The following is a 5,978-nucleotide window of genomic DNA, read 5'->3' on the forward strand; positions in this document are numbered from 1 at the left end:
TTTGCATTGTGGATGACTTTAGCAAATATTTTTGGTTATTGCCCCTTACTTGCAAATTTGAAGTGTTCACTGTATTTTTCCAATTTAAGGTTATGATTGAAAAATATTTTAGTCGTTCCATTAAAGCTATCCAGACTGATGGGGGTGGTGAATTCGTTGCTTTACAAAAATTGAGTGTGAAGAATATCCAAACCTTGACCATTACGAACTCTGATTTGATCTGTGCCCTTGTATTCATAGCTCGTAAATTCAAGTTAGACAAATCATTAGTGAGATGATTCATCTAACTCGTGTCTGGATACCAATTCGGATCAGACGAAGATTGCTGAGAAGTGAATATGCCACTGGGGGAGCAGAGTCACAATGATAGGAATGATGTAGCACCTTGAGGCAATGTGACCAATTCTATTGCAGATTTGACAGATGGGACGAGTTGAAGAAGAAGGACTGGAGCCACGGCCACGACCAAATGACTACCCAAATTTCTGTGGCTGAAATCTGCTAGTATTGGAAGTGTTGTGTTGAGCAACATTTACCGTAGAGACTGGGAGTGTGAGTATGCTCTAATCGCTGCTAATGAGTGAGCAAATGGCTATATAGATCATCAATTAAAACAGGTTCAATGCGGGTGGAAGTGGACGCAAATGGCTATATAGATCATCAATTAAAACAAGTTCAATGCGGGTGGAAGTGGACGTAACCAAGGATTCGTATTTCAATCCTAAGCCACCAAGAATATAGGACATCAACTCGGAGTCCTTGAGTGGTTCTTCAATGGCAGCCAATGTTTGTGCGAAGGTCTGCGCCTTTTGAAAATAGTCAGAAATAGACAATGCTCCCTTCTTTAATGAGGTAAGTTGAAGATGGATTTGCAAAACATGAGCCTTTGATTGAGAGGCAAACATCCTCTCCATTGTGAGCCAAACCTCACGTGAGGTTCAAAGACCATAGACATTAGCCAAGAGGTTCTGAGAAAGAGAAGAACTCAAGGGGCTCAGAATGAGTTTATCTTGTTGATACCAAACCAAGTATTCTGGATTTTTAACCTTAGCAGCTAAGAGGGACGTGCTGCGGGAAGGAATTATCAGGAGGACAAGGAAGATCACCAGTAACATAGCCATAAAAATTGTGCCCTCCTATGGACAATGATGGTACACCATAATGGATAATTTATCACAAGTGAGCTTGAAAATGGAAAATTGGGTAAGGTTTTGAGGGGAAAAAGAGGATGTTGACGTGCTTGAAAAAAAAAAAAAAAGAATAGACAAGGATACGGAAAAAAAATTGCATATTATAAAGGTGGTTGTTGTTTGTCATGACATGAATTCTATTTATAACAAATTACAAGATATACATTTGGCTTTGAAATACAAATTTAAAACTTAACAACTTAAGTTAAACTAACAAATAACAAACTAAATCAAAGATAAGTTTGTTGAGTATAACAGTTTGAATATTAGATAAGATATTATCTAATATTTCATTTGACTTGGCCTTCAGCTTTATCTCCACTTGGTTTATCTTGTGTATTCAAATCTGAGGAGATTATTCCAATAATTTGTGCCACTAATCCGTCTATGGACTTATTCAACTTATTCTCTAAAAGTGTTGTGTAAAATGTGAGAAGCAAATTTTTTTTTAATAGCATGTATTTTTTACATGCTTAATCGACACATGACGTTTTTAAAGACTGGGTTGAATGAATTCCTACGACCCAGTTTATGAAAATTTTATAAACAATATATTATTTGATTCCATACAAAAAGGAAAAGCCAGATTAGCGTTTATGGCGCAGAGCAAGTGGGACCATATATTATATGTTGCAAATAACTGGTAAAAGGAATCGATCATGATGGGTCTGATGTATTCACGCATGTGCAATGGACACATCCATTAATTAGTAGTCTACAATTTCCAGGAAATGTCAGAAGTCACCCCTAATTCAAGATTAATCTACAATATCTATGGTACCATACAAATTAATATCAAAACTTAAATGAATTAGTAGGGTGGGTAGGAAGATTGCTTGTGTTTTTAATATTGTAAATTAATTTATTAACTTCGATTAGAGATGCCATAGCCCATAGGGTGACTTTCTTTGTAACCATATAGAATTAGAGGTGAAAATGCGAATAGTTATTAATCGTCGCTAATTGCTAACCACTTTTGAAGGCAGTTAAAAAAAAACTGCTAACCATATATATACATGAAAAAACATCATTTTGGTTTTTTCTTTTAATTTTTAATTTTTATTTTTTTAAAAAAAGGGTTAGCGATTATTAGGCTTATTAATCGCTAGTTAACCGCCTAGGTGGTTAGTGAATTTTACTTACCGTCTTTTCACCCCTATCTAGAATCTCCCCATGTATGGTAAGCTTATCCTTAACCAAAATCAATAAAGTACTGCTACACACACTCTCATTTTCAATATGATGCGACTTTTAAAATTATTATTATATCAAAATTTAATAATAATTCATTACAAATTTAATAATAATTTTAAAAGTCACGTCAATATTCGTATAGAGATTAAGGAGATGACATGATTACAAGTTGCAGTCAATTTGCAGTGATGTAATTGCAAGATTTAGGCCCACATTTTGTGGTTATTACAAAAAAACCCCAATCCCCAACCTGAGGGAAAAGCAATAGTCCATTTCTTGTTATATTCCAATTTCACATCAATCCCTATTTGAGGGAAGCCCTAGATATGCAAATGGAGAAGAAGACAGATTAATGCTTGGACCGCAGGTTTGGCCCTTCTCCTCTAAATTTGGACCAATTGCCCCCTTTGTCTTCACTCCATCCATCATCAATGGAGGCCACATCCGAGTTGTATACTTTCCTTTGTTGCTTTTCTTGCTAAGAAAAATCCACCCAAAAAGACAAATTACAATTTCCTCAGGCTAAAACCCTTAAAACTGAAGGTGAAATGGTGATGGGTTGTAGAGTACCTCTCTTTTTTTAGGTAAAAAATTTAGAATTAAATTTGAACCGTTCAAAAAATTACACCACATATCGAGTTGGGTCTCATTTGTTAGTCTTTTCTAGGGTTGTTTGGTAAAGGGGTTGGAGTTGGCCTAGACATTATTCATCACCATTTTTTTTAAAAAATTAACATCAAAACATTTTAACTTTTTCACTTTTTATATCACATCATTTACTTTTTATTATTATTCAAATAAAAAAATCACTACAAAACAAAACTTTTTCACTTTTCCATACCACTTTTTTACTTTTTTATATAAAATATTCTTACTTTATTTTTTTTTTCACATCAATCTACATCAACTATAGTGTCTAGGCTAACCCATTTATCAAACACCACCTCAATCTGGATGTATTGAAGCCCAAGTGATGTGAGCGCATAATAGGCTAGAGTTCTATGTCCAACGACCAAGAGAGAAGTGGGTAAAAAAGTAGTTGTGACCGTTCGTATTTACGTGTCGAATTCAGATCGTATTGAAATATGGGTATAAAATTATATGGTCAACTATAATTCGAGCTATTTAACTCAACCGGTTAGACCACTCAAGCTTAACTTAGTAATTTTGTGTTGGGTTTATGTTGGATTCATGGATCGTGTCAAAAAATTGCTAACCCTAAATATAGTGTGTCATGTTCGGGTTCGAGTTGTGTCGAAGCATTAGTATAAGGGTCTGTTTGGAATTATGGTTTCAATAAGTGCGATTTTAAAATTGAAATCGCTACTTTTTAAAATCGCAAAGGTGTTTGGTGAAACATATTAAAAAGTTTTTTATTTTAATCAAATATTTGTTATGCAAAATTGTGGTTTTTGATTAAATTCATGCCTTTTCAAATAAGTACACTCTAGCCTGCTTATAAAAATCACGGGTTTTTTTTTTTTTTTTCCTACCTATTTTAGATTAAGTGCATTTTAAATCGTAATGCCAAATGCCTTATATTTTGTGACATCTTTTAAAAACGTAAATTATTCTTGTAAAATCGCAATCCCAAACGCACCCTAAGACTATAACGGCCAACCATAATTTGACACATTTAATTAAATGAGTCAAACTCCTCGATCATAATCTGTTAATTTTATATTATACTCGTATCAAATTCAAGCACTGTGTCAAAAACTATCAACATTTAAGTAAGTAAAAGAGTCTTGAGTTAGTGGCCAATCATGTGGCACCGCTTTAATAGGAGATCTATCAATTTTCCAATTTCATGAAATTGAGACGGAACGAACAAGGGCAGGGAAAAATTAATTTCCAATTTGAGATTTTTTTTTTTTTTTGGGTGTAAATATTGGCCTTTCATAATATAATAAACAGATTACAACATAACACCAAACCAAGAGGCGAGCGCTTCAACAACAAACCCAATCCTAAAAGATAGTTGTAATGAAAAAAAGTGAAACCGAAATAACCCAACAAGAATAGACACATAAATAGTCCTAAAGAATTATAAACTATCCAGGCCTCTATATCTTAGGCAAAAGTCAATAAATCGGCCGCATAATGCAGCCAATTTTCAATCTGAGTTAAGTGTTCTAAGTTTTGTTTCTTTTTCTGATTATGACGTCACAAATGACGGTGACATCAAATACCCAAAAAGTGGGCACATTTTGATGAAGCCTCGCTTGGAATCACATCCATCTCATGTTCTTCTGGGGGGTACCAAGTAATTTCCATCTCTGTTTGCATCTAACTGCAGAAACTTAAAAAAAATCAATAATTTTAAAGGAAATTGCCTCATATCCCCTCTAGTTTTTATATGAAAAATGATTGGTGTCTATAGTTTTCTCATTCATCTTATTTTACAAATTAATCATTAGATTTATAAACTTATGTGATTTTTTCATAAGTCAATGGTGGACCCTACAAATATAATAGTTAATTTATTGAATTCGTAAGAAAATATGAGAGAAATATTGACAAATTATTAACACCAATAATTTATCTTTTTATATTGTGATAGAAACCGACTTGGAGTTTATAATTTGGCGAAAATATATTTTAGTCCTATGAATTATCACCGTTTTTGCACTTACACTTCCAAATTTTAAAAAGTGAGATTAGACCTCTTATATTACCCGTGCTTGTCAAATTAGACACTTTTGTATTTTTTTATAAAATGGTTATATATATATATATTATTTTATTTATTAATAACTTCTAGGGAGAAAAATTGTAAAAAGTGTGTGATAGTTGAAGGGTTAAATTATACTTTTCCCTAACAATTTTAATTGATATAGGAATCAACAAATGGTCTTTCAATTACTTCCAAGAATGGGCTAAATTGGAATTACCCATCCATTTTTGGCCCTGTTATCAAAGAATCCAAAAAGTAGAAGACTCTAGGATGTGTGACGTGTCCTTGTCATTTTGGGCCTGATTTAAGGCCTTTGGGCTGAGTAAAAGGCCTTAGATAAGCCTAGAACCCCTAGAAAGGCCTCCACTTTTTGGACTGCTCAAGTGACCCAATATGAGACCAAAAGTTGAGCGACATCTTCGAGGATGCCCAACCAAGTGTGACTTGAGTTAAACTAGGTCCAAGGAGCCTAGTGTTAGGGATAGTGACCTAAAACTCAATTCATTTTGTGTGATATTTTTATTTAATAATAAAATTGTTTTATATATTTATTTATTTATTTTTAAGATAATTTAAAACAATGAGCACATCCTATAACACTACAGTCTAAATTAGAGTTAAGAAGTCCTTACTTAAAGGGTGAATCAAGAATAAGGTTTGGCAGAGAGATGAGGAAAATTAGCCTGATTAGACACTTGGGCGTGTTTTTGGGCCTGAGTCATCATTGATCACCCCTCGAGGGTGATCAATTAGGCCCAATGTGATTGATCATAGGTGCTCTGAAACTCTAGTTATTGATCACAACCCAATTTTGTGATTGATTATGGTCCGTCAAAATGTAATTCGAACTTGCGGAGGTGGAGGTTTGCCCATAAGTTTGTCCTTAGGCTAACCCTAGCAGGCATTTAGTATACTAG

Source organism: Corylus avellana, chromosome ca3, assembly GCF_901000735.1.
Source record: "Corylus avellana chromosome ca3, CavTom2PMs-1.0".
Lineage (NCBI taxonomy): Eukaryota > Viridiplantae > Streptophyta > Magnoliopsida > Fagales > Betulaceae > Corylus > Corylus avellana.